The sequence below is a fragment of the Amblyomma americanum genome, chromosome 5, assembly GCF_052857255.1.
Source record: "Amblyomma americanum isolate KBUSLIRL-KWMA chromosome 5, ASM5285725v1, whole genome shotgun sequence".
NCBI classification, from domain to species: Eukaryota; Metazoa; Arthropoda; class Arachnida; order Ixodida; family Ixodidae; genus Amblyomma; species Amblyomma americanum.
Window position 1 is genome coordinate 135,979,085 of NC_135501.1, and position 19,995 is coordinate 135,999,079.

Here is a 19,995-nt window from a genome sequence, read left to right on the forward strand (position 1 = left end):
GAGCTGCGAAGAAGCTTCAGGACCGCCCTGCCGTGGGTTGTACCATCAATGCCATCGTGTGATTGGACATCATTCTTCGAACTGTATTCCCCAGCTAGGGATCAGGAGAATACAAAGAGTATTTAAGGAGCTGCTGGTTTGATGCCAGAGAGAGCCCCCTTCTTGAGAAATACCAGAGACTCCTGACTCCTATGAAGCTCTTTACTGAGAAGCACTCTCAGTTGCCCATACTTGTACATAATGTAAATAGTCCTTGTATAAAGTTTTCCAAGTTTTCTTCCTCTGATCGTCCTCGTTTCTTCTCCTGCCCAGTCACGCTACCTGAATCCCAACTGGTGGCAGTGGTGGGATGCTGCTACCTGAATTCCAACAGCGGACAAAATGAAGTTTGCAGGCATAGGGTGGGCACAGCTGGCAAAGGACAGGGTTAATTGGAGACATGGGAGAGGCATTTGCCCTGCAGTGGGTGTAGTCAGGCTGATGATTACGAAAGGCTAATGCAGCACACCTAATTGAATCCACCCCTAAGGTGAAATTACATGTATAAAAAAGTTTTTTGGTGGGATTTAAGCCTAAAAGTTCCATTATCATTCCCCAGCCAAGAAAGGCACCTGGTCTTCATTGTACTGTAAGTGATGCTACTATTGAAGGACATAGGTTGGAAAGGGCACAGCAGACAGTCACAATCTTGTCGAGAGGTGTCAAATCATCTCCAGATCTGCAAACAACATAGTCAATGGGCAGTGTGGCTTTCAGAATAACATACTTATTTCTGATAAGCCCGATAACTCTCTCAACGTGGATCCTTACATTTGCTAGTTTCCTCGTGGTCAGAACGTCTGCTGCGGACAGTTGCTTCTTTCCCTTTGTGAATCTTGGTACATGAAGTTTAGCATAGTAAAACCCGACACTTTCGGACACATTGAACCCTCGGTCCGCAAACACTACATCACCTGGAAGCAAGTTATCTTAGAAGTCCACAGTGCTGAATTATGTGCAGAGGGTTAGGAAAACGATAGGTAGAAGGAATTCGGCATGTAGACACACATCTGCAAGCCATTTAGACACAACATAAACAGTGACTTCTTATTTATTGGGGCAGCCATGCAGCCACTGCTGTTTGAAACACATGAGGCAGATTTGTTAACACTGCATATATATGCTCGCTCATACAATAAACTGCACATCTCCAACCAAAAAAATTTCATATCAGACCCAACGTTTCGAAGCTGGCTCGGCTCCTTCATCAGGGGTGACAAACAATTTAAGTTTTTGGTTGGAGCTGTGCAGTTTATTATAAGTCTTCAAACGCAACCAGACAGGCAAATCTGTCGAATGTTTAGTTTTCAATGCTCGCTGATTTATTTGACTCCTTTCACACAGAGAAGTCTAGTTATTAATTAAAATCTCATTACTTCTTCAGAGAGGCCTTCTGCATGAACGGGGCAACCAACTTCTTTCTGCAGTCTACTTCTAGCCACATCCAACACATCAAGAATACCTTCGGAATGCAATTCATTCCAGATAAATCATTCTATGAAGAAGTTTCCAAGTTTCAACATAAAGCCGTAAAGCTGCGCCGATGGGTACAGCGCAGCCCTCCATGGCCACGATATTTTGTCTGCCTCGCAAAGAAAGTTTTCATCGGGAGACTACATTGTAAGCAAGGTTATGCACATTTGGTAATTTGTCTTCAATACACACTTACGTGCAACATACCCTGCCAGGTAGAAAAAAAGTCTAGTCACTTTTAGCAACGTGCTCATCGTGGTCATGCACTGGCATGCAATATGAATTCTGTTCTTGTTGGAAGGCCATGACACTGCATTTTAAGGCTGCTTATCTGGGCATGCTCCATATCACATCCGCCTGCAACGTCTAGCAGAGAATCTAGCACTGTCTCAGGATGATTATTTTGCGATACTCATCTTATGAGCCCATAAAATGAAAGGCAATAGCCTAGGATTAAAAATTGGGTCAGTGTATGGTGCTGGTTGCATCCTCAAGACTGCCTTATGATTCCGAATAGATTATCAAGAGGATCTTGGCTAAGCTTTGAAGTCATCAGACATTTGTACTTCAGCTTTTCTGTCAGGTATGCCAACAGTTGAAGTGTGCTGAAAATATTCCAACGAAGAACAGCGGCTGTTGAGGTGCTCAGAAAACCACGACCACTTTTTACAAGCCTCTCCCAATTGTCAAGGAATGTTAAAAATGTCTTCATGCCTGAACGTCACCATACGTGAACAAAAACGTCAAGTGACCCTAAGAAGCGCGCAAACCAGCGCAAAACCGCACAACAGAACAACAACCAGACCCGCCGCGGTGGCTCAATGGTTTAGGCGCTCAGCTACTGATCCGGAGTACATGGGTTCGAACCCGACCACAGCGGCCACGTTTCGATGGAGGCGAAATGCAAAAGGCGCCCTTGTGCAATGCGATGTCGGTGCACGGTAAAGATCCCCAGGTGGTCGAAATTATTCCAGAACCCTGCACTACGGCACCTCTTTCTTCCTTCCTGCTTTCAGTCCCTCCTTTAACCCTCCCCTTTCGACCCCAGTTCAGGTGTCCGCCGATATGTGAGACAAATAATGCGCCATTTCCTTTTGGTAAAAAAATCATTTACTTTAATTCACAACAACGAGCCCGCAAGTACAAACGCGGCGCAACGACAGCGACAACAAATCCTACCATGAACTCTACTGTGGCGCCGCCTTGTGTCGGCGCTGCGAAGCAGAAGTCTGTCGACATTCGCGGGGCCACCCCTCTTCATTGAGCTGCCACTTAGTGAGCACACTACCCAATATTCTAGTTCACTGTAACAGTGCTGAGCATTTTTGTGCTTCCAAGATAATTGTGAGTGAGTGGAGATGGCACATTTCCAAATGAAGTAACAATAGGAATCGCTTGTAAGAGCATAGGTGAGAGAAGCATAGCAATTTCCATGGCTGTGACTCTGCAATAAGGAGTGTTTGAAGGAAATTTTTTAGCATGTTCCGAGGTCGACGCCTGAAACCAGTGATACACAACGGACATTCAATGAGAGTGTGATCAGGAGGATCCATAAACTCAATGGACCTTTAAATCACCATCAAAGAACCCTGGTTTCGCACGACGGTCCGTTCACCTGTGCATCATGTGCTCATGTGTCACAACATTGGGAGGCACGCTGTCGGCTCACAGACTGGACAAGCAAGGAAGTTCAGGTGCCTCTCCTCTCGCATTAGGAGTGGTCCATGAAAATGTGGGTGCTAGCTCTGGCAACCACCGCTCTTCCCAATATTTCGGCTGCTGCATTTTGCTGAGTGACATTGTGCCGGCGCAGTTTTGATAAGCTGCACTACATTCGCTAAAATGACCTCGTGGTCGGATGAAAGGATAATTTATTTTATTTCTCTTGTTAAAGAGTTTCCGACTCTGTGGGATACAAGCCAGGATGATTATTTAAACACACAGAAGAAGCAGGTGCTGTGGGCTCAAATACGAGACCAAATGAAGGAGACATGGCCTGCCTACACGCCACTGTTGGTCCGTATGCTTTTATTTTACTGTGTTTGCAGCATGAAACAGCTGCATTCTTCACTCAAATGTTGTGTCACTCATACATACTCTCGTTTTGTTTGTTTTATTAGCCGCTTCATTTTAAACACCTGCGTGGCTACCGCTCGTCGCTGACTTCTATATTTACACTGTTTGTCATTGCCTTTCTCATACTAGCTCCGTTTTCTTTTTTAACATTGGCTTGACTACTGAGGCGAGCTGCGCAAGCTGAGAAAGCTCAAGCGAAATGCACAGTGGCACGGGATGAAATAAGAAATCACCACAGTTTCGACATCTCAGTGTGTAGTGGCACTCAAGTTTATTTTGTGTAATGCGTTTGGAAATTTACAAGTTTTTTCCTATTCATTAGAGAGGCCTTGAATGCCCAGTTTGCGAACAAGCGATGAACATACTGCAAAGGGAAAAATGTCCCAGTGAAAGAGCGGGCAGGGCCCCAAAGAGATGTACGTGGGGAGATGATTTTTTTGTACATTTCAGTTTTTGGACACTGTGCCCCCTCCCTCCCACTGTTCTTCCAGTGACGTGTGTGGACTGCCACAGAAAACGGCAAGCATGTCATTCCTTTCTTGCACAGAAGGTTGCTTGAAAGCCAACGCACGTGCTCATCGCATTGCCTGCGGCAAGTGCAATCTGCTTCCGTGGAAAAGGACTGCATGCGAGTCCAGCGATACTGAGGAATTTAAGTGGTGTTAAGCTTATTCGCTGGAGAAAGCTACTGATCATGCTAGAGAAGCATTTGGCCATGTAATAAACCACACTTCGGCTTCCTGATGTTGTATTATTTGGCCTGCATGAGCAACGCAAATGGTCTGGGCATGCAGTACATGTCTACGCACAATTGTAGAATACAGTCCTGTGCCAACATGCGCAGACTTTTGCTGGATGGCACAGCGCCTTTGCCTGTGAAGTACACACACATTTGCTGTCGCATATTCGTAGCTCCTCGAGCAATCACCGGAGCAACGCGCAAGAGAATTTGGGCAAACTGCTTTTGACTGATGCGCAGCAAGAGTCTGAATTTTGCCTTCCCGAACAGAAAACGTTCTTTGTAAAGTTGGTTTTGAATCCCGCTATCTTTGCGGAAAATCCAGTCCCTAATCCAGCACAACCTTTTTGTTGTCATGCTGTAGGTAAAGAGCTCGTCGTCGTCTTCATATAGGACAAGAGCGAGGCGCCGCTCTTTGGTAAAGTCGCGAGGAGTGTTGGAAACCCATTGTTTATGCCTTGCGCGCCCTGACCGAAAGGCAGTGAAGATAGTCGCAAATAGAATAGAAAAAGAGGCTATGGCTGCCGTCTTCGGGTGCGAAAAATTCGATAATTTTGCATACGGACATAATGTTGTGCTTGAGACAGAACATGGACCCCTAATCGCTCTCGTAAAAGCCGATTGGAGAGATGCCTCCCAGATTGGAGCGATTTTCTTTGGTCGGATACCACCACAAGCTGCAATTTGTTCCAGGAAAATGCTTGGTTGTTGTTGACATGCTGTCTCGAGCATCCGTCGAGAACCCAAATGAAGGCAACACCTATGATGACGTGGAAGTTCACACTGTAAGTGTTCTTTCATCACTTGTCAGCGAAGCAACATTGAAGCGTTTGGCAGAAGAAACTAATAAGGACTACTTGAGAGAAGTCGTCCACTGCTTGCAAAGCAATCGTCCAGTCCTTGGAACGCTCAAGCCCTTTGAAAGCCCTGTCTGTGGCGCGCATGCTGGGAACTTGTGTGCCCTTTCCCCTTGTGGGTATAAAACGAGCACGAATGACTGGCGAGGAACAATATCGCCTACTTGTGATCGGAAAAGCCGCCAAGCCGAGATGTTTCAAAGGCATAAAGACGCTGCCTGTAGACTATGAGACAAAAAAAAAAGCATGGACGACGGCCGATATCTTCAAGAGCTGGATAACCAAATTGGACCGCAGGTTTGCTTCTTCGAACCGCAAGGTGTTTCTTGTGGACCACTGCAGTGCTCACGTGAATGTGCCAGACTTGAGTGCAGTATGCCTTGCATTTTTGCCTGCAAACACATCTGTTTTGCAGCCAATGGAGTAAGGCATCATCAAGAATGTTAAGGTCTTGTACAGACGGCACCTCCTTGAGCACGCGATTTTGTGTATGGATAACTCCACAAACTAAGAGGTGAGCCTGCTCAGTGCCATCCACATGTTAGCGTGAGCATGGGATCGTGTGAAGCAAGAAACAATCGCAAACTGCTTCAGGGCTTGAGGTTTTGTGGCAGCTTCTTCAGAGGATGCCTCTGCAATTTCATCGGAGGAAGCGTCAACAAGTGAGCTTGACGGCACTGATTTTGGTGATGCTCTCGGGGACGTCAAGTTTGAAGATTACGTCGCCGCAGGCAAGGCGGTCGAAACGTGCGATGCACTGACAGATAGCGAGATTGTGGATATTCGGCCTCAGGGATCGACCCAGGAAAGCGACGACGTTGAAGACAAGCCGCAACCTAAGGCTGCCGATGCAGCTGTAGGCCTTGCTCTCGTGGAGCGCTTCTTTGCTGCTGCACATTGCCGATACTTTCAGAGGGAAAATTTACTAGCCAGACAGCTTGTGTAAGAAGCTACTTTTTTACCCTCCACTTTTTTTTCCTTCAGCAATGGTGGTCCAGCCATTTCAAGCTCTGGAGCAATTTTTGGAGCAGAAAAGACTTAATTTTTGAGCACCTTTGTATCAGAATGGTCATTCTGGAGCAACCTGGGAGCAGCACGAATGGAATAAAGGAGCCACTCAGAAGAGTTTGTGAATAATGAGCTCATGTTCAGCCATATGTGGCTAGGAAGAAAAAAATACAGGTGCTCACAAAAAACAGTGACAAACATTTTACTAATGCTGGCACTCTCTTGCATTCAAGTTCAGCCAAGCATGCTTGGATACGTTCACTTGAACTATCCTTTTTTTCATGTTTGAAGTATCAACGCTTTTTGGAATTTTTTACAAATTCATGAAGCTCGCAAAGCGAATCAGCAAGGCTGAAATTCCCTTGTTCCAACAAAGCTTGACCTTGTTGTACCTGCTCCAAGTTTTTGTTCTTCAACCCCGAAGATATGACTTCAGCCCGCTGCAGGGTTGACTTACACAATGCAATGTTTTGAAGCAACTGACATAATGCGTGAACATGGAAGAAGGAAAACTCTGGACAGGCCCTCGCTCTCCGAACTGCACACCAAAAAGTGTGTCGGAAGTCATGCGCTTTCGCAAGGACTACTGGGAGTCTTTGGCCGAAGGCACAGCCAATAGTAACGCTACGCACAGCATCATTGTCTGTTTGCAATGCCTGCTACGCATATGCAAGCGTGCTGATATGGCAGCCAAGTGGGGGGGGGGAGGGGGGGGGCAGGGGGAAGCCAGCTTTAAAAAATGACAACCATTTCTCCTGAGTTCTTTCCTTCCTCTATGTGCTCGAATGAACTGGCTGCTAAATTCTACCACAAGCCAGCCCACCAGCACACTGGATTGCCAACTGCAGAAACATTTTAGTAGGTTGCCAACTGAAAGCCTGAATGGTTCGAAAAATAGCTGTTTTCCCGTGACCGTGTCTTCTTTTTGGCATAGCTAAGGCGCAATATTGATCAATTTTCCGCTTTTGGAGCAGGCTGATGCAGCAAAATGGAAATGTGTCAGAATGGTGCAAATGGAGCAGCTGGAGCACCACTTCTTCGGCAGTCTTCGCTGTGTAAGGTGACAGCAGCCAACACACAATCAAGCATTTACTTACATGACAGTGTGCCAATCTGTTTCAATCACAGTGGCTTTTATCATGCGGTCGCAGTCCTTCTCTCCTTAAGCATTGTAATCTTGTAGTAATCATGAAAAGTTCACAAACAATAACAAATTACTTTTAGGGAGCTGAGCAAGAAAACGGTGCAAGGAGGAATCACATTGAAATTTTATTGGGATTTGCACCAATTCCTAGGCACACTTCATGCCAATGACAATAGCCTGGCAAAAGAAACAGTCTGTCGCCAGCAAGCCACTGCTTAAAAGGTAAGAAAAATAAAGCTGCGTGTACAGGCTGTCAACTGCAATCACACCTTCATGGTTTTCAGTCAGTACTATTGTGACATATGAGAATATTTTGTTCGCCTAGAAAACCAGTGCAAAAAATATGTGCATGTACATGGAGTACCATTCTGAAGCGGCATCTTTCTTTACTAGCTCTCATATGATGATGGCACAAGCTTAATATGTGTTCATCACAGTATGCTACATAGCTTGTATATCATTGTCTGGCATGGCTTGTGTTTGTGAGTAAACTCCGACTACAATTATATGATCTGCTTCACTTGGCTATAGTGCATGGCTGATACTAAAGCATGTAGGGATCCTTCGGGCCATGCAGACTAGATATGCAGCGGCCCATCGCCCCTGGCAGCCCTGACGAGATTTCAGGAGCAACTGTTTATTCGGGACCAATAAACCCAGCGGAGAAGCAGTTGATGCCTAAGCAGCAGCCCACTTCCATTCGTCCAGAAAGGCCACAAACGAAATACGTTACTGAGTCAGCTTATTGAAGAGCAGCGGAAGCTGCGCATCGCTTTGGAACACTCAAAGCAAAAAGTATTTGAGTTTGAGGAAAGGGCAATGAAGGTACAAGAAGAAGCTGCTGAGAGGGAAAAGTGTATGATTTTGGTACTAGAAACGTGCTCCCAGAAATAAAATGAGCAGTGACTGGTGCTTTGGTTTACGTTGTATGGTGCTTTGCTTTCAGTCATGGTAACAAGCCACATGCTGAAAGGAGTTTAACATTCAACACATGCTAAGATATTGCATGTCACAGCTGAACACATGGGCTCCATTTTTGTGGGTTGTGGGAATTTCATTATGCATGTGAAGGCCATTGCTGACCACAAGTACAGCTTAAGGCACCTAAATGTGGGGAGCCCTGGAAGGTGCCACGATAAAGCACATCGAGAGCGACTTCCACCAGTCACCCGTGTCAGTCAAGGGAGTAGCTGTGCAACTGTTGGTGCTTTGTGACCAAGCTTCCCACTGTCTTCAAATCTTCTGAAGCCATTTGTGAATGCTCCTCCAGGCTAAAGAAGCAGAATTCAATTATAACTTGTCAAACACAAGAATGATAGTAGAGAATACCTTCGGACAAGTGAAAGGCTCACTTCAGATTTGTCATGAAGCGAATGGAGTGCAAACTCCCAACCGCAAAGCGAGCCATCAGAGCAGCCTGTGTTCTGCACTACATCTGTAAGCCCCACAGAACAACAGTGGGTACAGGAAGAGCGCGAGTTTGATGGCTTGTATGCACAACCTGTGCATAATGCAACTGAAGCCAGCAGCCGTGGGAATGAAGTGCCGGCAGCCCTTGCCACAATTTCCTTATACCTTGAGCTTTGTGCGTGATGGCCTTAGTTGTCATCACGCACAAAACACAACACACACACTAGTTCACTAAAAAAGCAAGCCTGTGCAGGAATCTGAGGAGTGTTTACTTTGTTCAGCAAAACCCCGTTAATTTGGATCTCATGGGAGTGAGAAAAATGTCCAATCTATCCAAATGTTGAATTATCAAATGAGCAACAAAAACTGCATGTGAATTTTTTTATCACATACCTTTACTTCGTGAAAATGTCTATAATGCTCGTTTGTTTCTTCACGGAAAGCGGGGAGTGAAAACCAGTTTTAGGACGTGGGACAACCCTTCCAGGGCGAGCATAGTAACAGAAGTGATCTGCACCATGCAAAGCGTAACAGGCTTGTGATGACGACAAAATCAAACGTGGAATGCGTCAGGTACCTCATTGCTAATGAAGGGTTCAAGTCTGTTTCGACCAGAAAGTTAGCTTCAGACCCCATAGTCGTTTTTTGGGCAGTTAAGGTGGTCTGCTGGAAGCAATGATCAGACAGACGATAGAGCAGTACTCGCTACTGTAGAAAAAGCCTTGAAAACTGGCTTAGAGTGCTTCCAAAGATAGCAACATAATAGGAACAGAAAGGCAAGCACTTGGAGCCCTGAGCAGTACACACAAACCTGCAGTCGCCCAGCGCGCGGACTGCTTTCCACCGGAGGCGAAAAGTCTCCCAGAAGACCGTCTCAGGACAGAGAAAACGTTGCTGCCAGCACCAGACAGTGCAGCACTTGCAATGTTAAAGGATATTTGGCTCTCGCTGTTCAAGAAAAATTTATTGCAGCAGCTGCACTGCTCTTCTTATGCGACCAGCCTCATCTGTGCCCAATGACAGTTTGATCCGTCATCAGGACAGAGGAGGCCTCCTTTATCCTTAAACGCAGTTTCTGTACGTTCTGTACGCTCTGAAGAACTTCGTCGAGGTGTTGCTCAACAAAAGGAGGCTTTTAGCAAAACCCCTGCAAGTTGCAGTCAACAATGCAGTTGATGCTCTTGCAGAACATGGTGCACTGAAATGTGAGCTTGCTTGCAATGACCACCACAGCCAGCTTCTAAAACTAATCTGCAGAAAGTTTTTCCGGCCTGTTTTTGTGAACTATGCCTTATCAGTGACTGACAGGAACGACGTAGTGAAGCCGTTCACATCAAGGTTTCTATCCACTCATCACTCACGAAAATGCTTCCTTAATTTTTCTGCTTATATACTGGATAAGATACGACTTTTGCCGAGAATGCGCGTTTTGTACAAAGAAGCACACTAATAATTATCGTCGATAAAGCTGCAAACTGAGGAATTCATCTGGGTACTGCCGCAACGTTCGATCTGTATACCCGGCCGCCGCTTTCATAATTTGCTTGATGAGCAGCTTTTATTAAAGTATATGTGCACATGGCTTAACAAAAACAACTTAGCACTTTCATGATCGTGTCCGCATATCACGCATGCTTTACTAAAAGAAGAGGAGTATACACAGTAGCAGAATTGCGCACAGCGCTTGCGTGCAACTTCTGCCGTGTCGTCTGCTCCACCCAGGGCTGCGCGCGCCACTCGCCAGCAGCTTCGCATACTAGCGCGAACGGCACCTAACAACGGCATTCCCCGCGGTTGAGCGGGCATGAAAAAATGGAGGAGGCTATGGTTCAAGCCCACGTACTGGCGGTCCTGGCAGCATACAGTGAAATCTTGTTGATACGATTCGGCTAAATACGTTTTTCGGCATAATACGTTTTTTTTTTTCGTTCCCGGCTGATGCCCTATAGAGGTAAATGCATTTTTGTACAGCTAATACGATCGTATTTCCACGTCGGTTTAGATAATACGATCCCGGAAACGTCTTCTGTATGATGATGACATCAGAACCAGTCCTTTGCAGCGGGTGGGCAGAGCTACTGAAATTAACATCGAGCGAAACGACAGGCACGGCGGACTAAAGACGCGGCGACGCGCGCTTTGTATGCTCGAGGCTCGGCCTGGCTCGGCTCGGCTAGAGTCCGGCCGTGCCTCCGCACAGCGCCTGCAGCAGTGTGGCGGCCTCTGGGAGCAATTTTCGCAAGCTCGCACACCAAACGCACCGAAGCGCACCGAAGGTTTTTAGCGCCATCTATCCTAAGACAGTACTCACGGTAAAATCACGTGACCAAGAAGCAGTGATTGGCGCATGCATTGACGATGCTGTAGGCTTTGTTGGCTTTGTGCTTGCCATTTCTCGTTGCCATTTTGGTGTTTCGAGCGTTCAGCTTGCACTTCGCCCTTATCGTTTCTGTTTTGGTGCCACGTTTCACCCGTGCACTTCACCATGTCTAGAAAGCGCAAAGCGTTATCGCTGAAAGAAAAACTCGACATCCTCGCAAAATTCGACGAAAATCCGCAGAAGAAACGTGTCGACCTGGCACGCGAACTTTGTTTGCCTGTCTCCACGCTGAACACGATCGTCGGCAAGCGAGAAGAAATTCAGAAGAATATTCAAGTCTTCGGCGCCGGCGTGAAGCAAACAAGGGGCGCCCAGCATGGCAAGATGGAAGAGCTTCTTCTGGCATGGTTCAGGGAAGCAAGGGCGGCGGGCGTGAACGTGGACGGGACAGTTGTTCGCGAGAAAGCTGAAGAGATAGCACTCTTGTTGGGCATCGAAGATTTTAAAGCTTCGGGCGGGTGGCTCCATCGTTTTAAAACACGGCATGGCCTGTCGTATAAAACCGTTTCCGGCAAAGGGAAGTCTGCCGACCAAGATCAGGTCTCCAACTGGCTTCCGACTCTGCCGGCGGTGATTGCTCAGTACCAGCCAAGGGACGTGTTCAACGCAGATGAAGCTGGGTTGTTCATCAACCTTCAGCCCGAGAAAAGTCTCAGCATAAAAGGTGAGACGTGTCAAGGCGGAAAAAAAAGCAAAGAAAGAGTCACCGTATTGTTGTGCTGCAACGCTGATGGAACCGAGAAGCTCAAGCCTACTGTCATTGGCAAATACTGGAAGCCACGCTGCTTTTCGCATAACCCACGCCTTCCTGTCATTTACAAAGCGAATAAGAAGGCATGGATGACCGGAGCCCTTTTCACAGAGTTCCTCACCCTTCTGGTTGCCCGGATGCGTGCCGCGAACCGTAGAATTCTTCTATTTCTCGACAATTGTGCCGCGCACCCTGTCGATACTTCGTGGCTGCAAAACGTAAAAGTAATTTTCCTGCCGCCCAACTGCACCAGCCACTTGCAGCCCCTAGATGCAGGAATCATTAGAAACGTGAAATTTCACTTTAGGAGCTTGTTGGTCTGACGCTTTTTGGCCAAGATTGACCGGAAAGATGCCAGCTTGAAGTTGGATCTTCTTGATGCCATCCATTTTCTGGCGATGTCATGGGATCGCGTCAAACCCGACACCATCGCCAACTGCTTCAAGAAGTGTGGCTTTTTTTGTGCACCTGGCGATACTGAGGAAAATGGAGATGACGGCGCAGAGATTGACATCCCGGACTGGGGTGACCTCAATGTCGACGCGTCTCCGGAAGAGTTTGTATCGGCGGACGACCAACTGGCGACATGTGAATTGCGCACCGTCGAAGACATCATTGCAGATGTTACCGCTGAAGAGGAGAGCGACGACGACGACAACCAAGACGCCGGAGATTGCAGCAGCGATCATCGGCCATTAAATACTGACGGTGCACTCGAAGCTTTGGACGGGCTTCGTGGCTTTGTCGCGTCTGCGGAGCTCAGTGAGGAAACTGCTACTCGTTTTTACGAGTTCCAAAAAAGCTTGCTGCAGGACCTCGAAAAGCAAAAAGTGCAGCGCAAAGTGATGGATTATTTTAAAGTGCTTTAATAAAAGCAAGTTCTGTGCCAAGTATGTATTATTCGCGATCTTTTGGAGTCCGTTTTTAATACGATTTTTGAATACAGTGAAAGCTCGTTAATTCGCACCTCGTTAATTCGAACTTTTGGATAATTCGAACTGACCGTTACGGTCCGGCCACGCTCCATAGGTGTCTATGGGTAAACCAACTCGTTATTTCGTCCGCACGTCAGCTCCTCCATGGATAATTCGAACTGCGCGCTGCCGCGTGGTGATATTTCATACTTTACTACAAGCTTTCTTTGTGTAACGATAGGTGGCGCGAACGCTCCAATCCAGCTCACCCACTATCATCGCCATCAGCTCAGTCCCGGATGAGCGGAGCGAGGGGGCGAGGGCAGCGAGGTGTCGCGAGTAGCAACAGGTTCTTTTTTCTTGTGGGTTGCTCTTTGTGCCGGGTCGCCCTTTGTGTCGTGTCACTAGGCCTAGTATTTTCTTCGACGCTCCGGAATCGTCCTGCTGCTGTGCGATCCGTGCATCGAGTCTTAAGAGCTGTTTCCTTCGATCGTTGCGGAGTTCGCAATGTCTTCTCGCGGCCAAGGCTACAGCGCCAAAACGCTCAAGGAGAAGGTAGAAATCCTTCGTGAAGTGGATGCCGGGAAGGCAAGCAAATTGGAAATTGCGAAGAAGCATGGCATCCCTAAAAGCACGCTGTCAACTTATATCAAGAACAAGAGAGCGATTGAGGATGCCTATGAAAACGAAGTTTTCGCCAGCAGTCGCAAGAGACTTCGGCCTGCGAAGCACCCGGAATTGGAGCACGCGATGGTCAGTTGGATAAGAGAGATGAGAAGCCAGGACATTCCAGTGAGTGGCCCGATGGTCATGACGAAGGCAGCAGACTACGCGCTTCGCCTTCACATCGAAGGTTTCAACGCCTCAGAAGGCTGGCTTCATCGCTTCCGGGACAGGCACAACATCGTGTTTCGCGCTTTGTCGGGTGAAAGCAAAGATGTCAACAGCGAGACATGCACGACGTGGCAAATGGGTGCTTTGCGGGAGTACCTGGAAGCCTATTCGCCGCATGATATATTCAATGCGGATGAAACAGCGCTCTTCTACAAGCTGCTACCAAGTAAGACGATGACTTACAAGGGAGACAGATGTGCAGGCGGGAAGCGTAGCAAGGAGCGCGTAACCGTCTTGGTCGCAGCAAACATGACCGGGACGGAGAAGCTGCCCCTGCTCGTCGTAGGTAAGGCCCTGAAGCCTCGCTGCTTCAAGAACATCCGGACGCTGCCAGTGGAATACACCGCTAATCGTAAAGCGTGGATGACGCGGGAAATATTCAGACAGTGGCTGATCAAGCTCGACCGCAAGTTTGAACTGAGTGGAAGAAAGGTTCTTTTTATTGTGGACAATTGTTCCGCACACATGGTTGATGTGGAACTGAAGACTATTAAGCTGGCCTTTCTCCCGCCGAACACAACTGCAGCTCTGCAACCCATGGACCAGGGCGTTATTAAGAATGTAAAGTCATTTTACAGGCGCCACATGTTGGAACGCTTGGTTTTGTGCGCGGGCACGGACTACTCTGTGACACTGCTCACAGCTTTGCATATGTTGGTGCGTGCCTGGGATCAGGTCATGGCAGCAACAGTTTCTAACTGTTTCCGGCACTGTGGCTTCAGTGTGGCCGATGAGGGCCCAGGCACGGAAGCAGCTTGTGAGCCAAGTCAGGAGTGGATCATCCCCGCAGGTTTGCGTGATGCGCTGGAAGATGTCAGCTTCGACGACTACATCGACGTAGACAACAGTGCAGTGGTGTGTGGTGCTTTGACCGACGAGGACATCATCGCGCAGGTAACGGGCGAAGAACCTGTCGTCGATGACGACGAAAAAGACGACGAAGAAGAGGCGCCAGTGCGGCCTTCAGCTTCGCAAGTGATGGAGGCGATCGGTGTCGCGCGCCTGTTTTTCAGTTTTGAGGAGGGCGAGGATGATGCTCTGCGTCAATGTCGCACTTTGGAAAGCAAAGTGATGAACATTGCTTTCAAAGAAAAAAAGCAGAAAGTGATCACTGATTACTTTCGTCAATGAATAAAGTGAGTTGCAAGTGTTTTCTAGCAACCCAGTCTCGTTTCTGGCGTTTTTTTTCATGCCTTTCGTTATTTCGAATTCGGCTTAATTCGAACTCGTTAAGCGTCCCCGTGGAATTCGAATTAACGAGCTTTCACTGTAATACGTTTTTATTTTCGGTGCCCGTGAGAATCGTATCAACAAGATTCTGCTGTATATATTTTAGTAGTGAGGTGCTTGCATCGTGAGTTCAGCGTTTCATTGAAACTGCACAGGAGTATGGCCCGTAGGAAAGAATACCTTAACCCAGACAGCACCTCCTCCATCCCATATTCAACGAAAACTTATCTTCAGAGGTCAGCCTGGCGCGCGCAGAAATCATGTGCACCGCAGCAGGCCACCGACGTTACTCAACCGGACAGCAGTGTCTTTGCCAGCCATGCAGAGGTCTCGATAGCAACTCCACAGAGTGAAGCGCAGCAGCCAGCACAGACACAACCCACAGAGGATGCCGAGACTACGGCTGAAGGCCACTTGTATACTGAATCGGTAGGTGAAGTGGCGTCAACTTCAAGTGGCGAGTCACAGCCTCCCATCGATCAAGAATTATCAGAAGTGCCGCAGGAAGACTAGCTTTTCTGCCGATGATTTCCTGGCATTAACGGTGAACTTTGTTTTGGAGTTTGGCCTTCCGTGGAAGGGAGTTGAAGCCCTCCAAAGGCTAATAATGCACGTGCTTGCTCGGAACGATATACCATTGACAAACTATCACTTAAAAAAGAGTGTCGGGGTTGAAATTAAAGCCACCCATTTCCAGTTCTACTGTGGAAACTGTATGAAGCTTCTTGCCGAGACCACTGGCGATCGTGCCGAGAGAAATGCAGAACGAGAAACATGCTCTGTGTGCGGGCATCACTACAGCAGCCAGCAGATGCTGCAGGATGGATACTTTATTTTAACAGTGCCCATTGTGAAGTTGCTTTCATCTTTACTATCTGGAAATGATGTTGTTGGCGCACTTTGTGAGAGACTTGATTCCTTAAAGCAGAGTCTGTCTGTTGACAAGGATGGGATGGCAGACATAATAGATGGCTCACTGTACAGAGAGCTTAGGCATAAATTGGCATCCAAAAATGACCTCACCATCACTATTAATACAGACAGAAGCCCGGTTTTCAAATCATTAAAATTTTCTGTGTGACCAAATTCAAATGACAGTGAACGAACTGCCAGCACACATTAGGCAGAAAAATGTGCTTGTATCTGCACTCTGGTATGGCCAGAAGCATCCTGACATGACTCTGCTATTGAACACATTTGTGGAGCAAATGGACAGTTTGTCAACCGAAGACATCACATGAACAGCAGGCAACGAAACTGTGCACTCAAAGGTAATTTTTTTCTGTTAATAGAAACTGTTCGAACAGCAGAGGTTCAGACCATTCTTGTTTGTAAATGCCATTGAGATGGAGTGCATAGACTAACGTGTAAGGGTATGCTGATGGGCAAGCTGGTTTCCTCAGTCAGCATATTATCCATTGTCCTTGGGGAAAAAGATACAATGGAAAATGACATGCACAACTATTGATAGTTTAGTGCAGATACAGAGGGTACAAGTTGAGCAGCTTGTTTTTCCTGCCAATTCAAGCCATCACCAGTGCACCTGCACAATGGTGTGACGTTCTCATGTAGTGCTACTCATGACACTATTTGTGCACTGCTTGATATTGTGTTGCCAGACTATACATGTAGTGCTCAATCATGCTGCAGTTGATTAAATGGCAGAGTACACATACGGGGTTACAGCAAATGTAACAAATCGAAAAACTATATAAAATGTTGTTTGTACTTCAAAAGTGCCTTGATGTTGTAAGAGCACATGAAATAATCTGTAGTATTCGTTGCAAATTTGGTAATTTGTGATTTTTTTAGCACGAAAAAAAAAAAGTGCTTGCTTACGCAGGTAATACAGCTTCAGCTGCTGTGCTGATGCACCTGAATGGGCAGCCATGCAGCACTTAACCCAATTCAAATGGGTACTACGGCTGTGGATGGTGTTTGCACCCTGGGACATCTGTTGGACAGTTAGTAAAGATAACAAAAGTGAGAATGCAGTCTGCTTTCTGATAAGACTTGTTGAGGCAGATTTTCAGCTTTTCTTTAGGCACCTACCTCAGTATACAGTGTATTTGGCCTTGCCACTTCTCAGCTCAGAGGCAAAATTGTACCTTATTTGGAGCAGCAATATCATATTTCAAGATCATTGCACATTTTCAGTTTTTAAAAATGTATTGTAGAAGTGATTTCTCAGAAATAGTCTGCTGTGAACAAATGTGCCAAAATTTAGCACTGAACTGTGTGAAATCTTTATAAAGTTCTAAATTTGTGTGGTTTTCGATTTTTTTACTATGCCAAACAGGAACCATCAAGTACCTCGTGAACACTCTTGTGCCTGACAGGACTGATGAAGACACAAAGACAACGATGATCGACGTGGCTAGAACTGGACGACCAGTTCAGGATGTAAAAGGCCTGACACCTTTAATTAATCTTTCACACCTTATTATAATCGGGGGCTTTACCCCAGATTATAATAAATTCGCAAAGCGAATCAGCAATATAGATTCGCAAAGCAAATCAGCAAGGCTGAAATTCCCTTGTTCCAACAAAGCTTGACCTCATTGGGCCTGCTCCAAGCTTTTGTTCTTCAAACCAGATGATGTGACCTCTCCAGCCCGCAACCTTTTGATGCATCTGACATGATACACGAACATGGAGGAAGGAAAACTCGATAGATGCCCTCGCTATTCGAGCAGCACTCCAAAAAGTGTGGTCGAAGTCATGCGCTTTCACATGGACTACTGGGAGTCTTTGGCCAAAAGTGCCGGCAATAGTAACGCTGGGCACAGCGGTGTTGTCTACTGCATTGTCTGCTGAGCATGCACAAACGCGCTGAGACAGCGGCCAAGTGGGGGGGGGCAGACTTTCTTTGGCGAACTTCTGCATGTTGTAGCGCAATGAGCCTTCTTTTGTTTGCGTCATGCATGCTTTCTAGCCCAGGGTTTAAATGACAGTTCTTTGTTTTTAATCTGAAATCTTTAAGTATTTTGGTAATTAAGTGCAATGTTGTTATTTTACTGAGCTGAACCTCGGACAGTGCCTGCTGCGGTACGTGAATGACTTAGTTGTCACACCTTTCGTTTCTATGTGCTCTTCTTGTGCAATGTCTATTATTGTACTGTTGTTGCAGTGTCTATTATGTATTATTGTATTAGTGTCTATATTATTGTGCAATGCAGTTTGTGCAGCGGATTCCTTGTGCATTCCTGTACCTGCAGCAGTGAAATAACTGGTTCTTGGTGTCATTTATTATAACCTAGTCCAAAGTTTAGTCAGAAGTGTGTTTAATGTGTCGCAGCAGCAGCGGCCTTGCGCAGCAGGAGCAGCACCAGTCGTCGAAGATAACGGCGTCGAAGTGCGGTCGAATTGAGCTTGCTCCTCGTGCCGGTGTCAGGTGCTTCTCGGCTCCACACCGTTAGACGTTCTAGCATTCCAGCCATTAAAAGCAGTCATTTTTCCTTCATCATGCCGGCATAATGCTGATGGGCGCTACAAACTGGTGACTCCGGACGTCCGCTCGAACACCCGCCTCACCATGGTCAACGCCGACGACAACGCCTCCGCCATGCCCGGTGACGGACCCTCCAGTGCAGTCTCTGCGCTGTCCCTTCGCCTTCCCCAGTTCTCGCCGGCCGATCCTCAACTCTGACTCCTCAAGTCACTATTGGCCGCATCACCAGCCAGGCGCAGAAGTTTCATCACGTCGCTGCGTCGCTACCACCTGAGATTGCCACCGACGTCCTGCGACATTCTCATAAATCCACCCGCCTCAGCCCCGTTTGACACGTTGGCTGCAGAACTCATAAAGCGAACAGCCGTCTCGGAACATCGCCGCCTGCAGCAGCTTATCTCCTCCGAAGAACTAAGGGACCGCAAACCAACACAGTTGTTGCGGCGGCTCCAGCAGCTCCTGGGCGACAAGGCTGCCACCTTCGACTAAGCCTTCCTGCTTGAGTTTTTCCTTCAGCGTTTGCCGTCGTCGGTCCACCTGGTGCTTGTGCCCGCCCAGCGGTTGTCTTTGGAGAAGCTCGCTCAGCTGGTGGATTCCGTCATGAACGATCCTTGCTCCACACTTTCTCTCGGCGCAGTGTCCCTGCCTCCCACCTCGCCATCACCTCTTCCCTACAACGTGGACCTTCAGAGCCTCCGTGATGACTTCGAAGCGCAGATCACACGTCTCTCCGACCAAATTGCCACACTGTCGACCTCCCGCTCTCTTTCGCCTTCCCGTCGCCGGGCCTCATCTTTCCGACGTAGTGCTACCTCACTTCTTCAAGCCAGCGAGTGCTGGTATCACCGCACCTTTGGTGAAGCAGCGCATCGGTGTACCCCTCCCTGTCGCTTCCAGGGAAACTTCCCACGACACCACTAGAGGCGCAAGTGGTGTCACCCCGGAAAACAGCCGCTTATTCTTCATTCGCGACCAGATCTCGGGCCTTCGTTTTCTTGTCGACACCGGAGCAGAGGTGAGAGTCCTCCCCTGCACCATTACATCCTCACCTTCTCGCCGCACCGGCCAATCGCTACAAGCCGTCAACCTCACCCCCATCGCTACGTATGGCGACCGTGCTCTCACACTCAATTTGGGCCTCCGATGGGTTTTCCTCGTCGCGGATGTACGTTACCCCATCCTCGGAGCTGATTTTCTGCGCCACTCCAAGCTGCTGGTCAACATGCATACCAAGTGTCTCGTAGACGGCACGACGAAATTCTCTGTTCAGGGCTTCCATCTTCGCGAACCACTTGCCAGTATACCCAGCCCACATCAGTTGGCCTATGAAGCCCTCCTGGATGAATACCCATCTCTGATCCGTCTTTCCAACTTCTTACTGCCCGTCAAACACCAGGTCATGCATCACATTGTGACCACTGGCCCACCAACCCACGCTCGAGCCCGTCGCCTTGCTCCAGACCGTTTACAAATCGGCCGCAACGAGTTCGAACACATGCTGGAGCTCGTCATTATCCGACCTTCATCTAGCCCATGGGCATCCCCTCTCCACGTGGTACCAAAGAAATCCCGAGGGGACTGGCGTCCCTGTGCGATTACCGGGCCCTCAACAACGCTACTGTTCCGGAC

The 19,995-nt window shown here is 47.7% G+C and overlaps 1 protein-coding gene and 1 pseudogene across 1 annotated transcript in view; one reads left to right on the forward strand and one right to left on the reverse strand.

Annotated features, from left to right (window-relative positions):
* LOC144132719 (uncharacterized) overlaps positions 1–19,995 on the reverse strand; it is an 85,492-nt gene that overhangs the window by 5,003 nt on the left and 60,494 nt on the right. The gene's annotated exons all lie outside the window — the stretch shown is intronic.
* Positions 15,075–18,855, forward strand: LOC144134225 (uncharacterized; annotated as a pseudogene).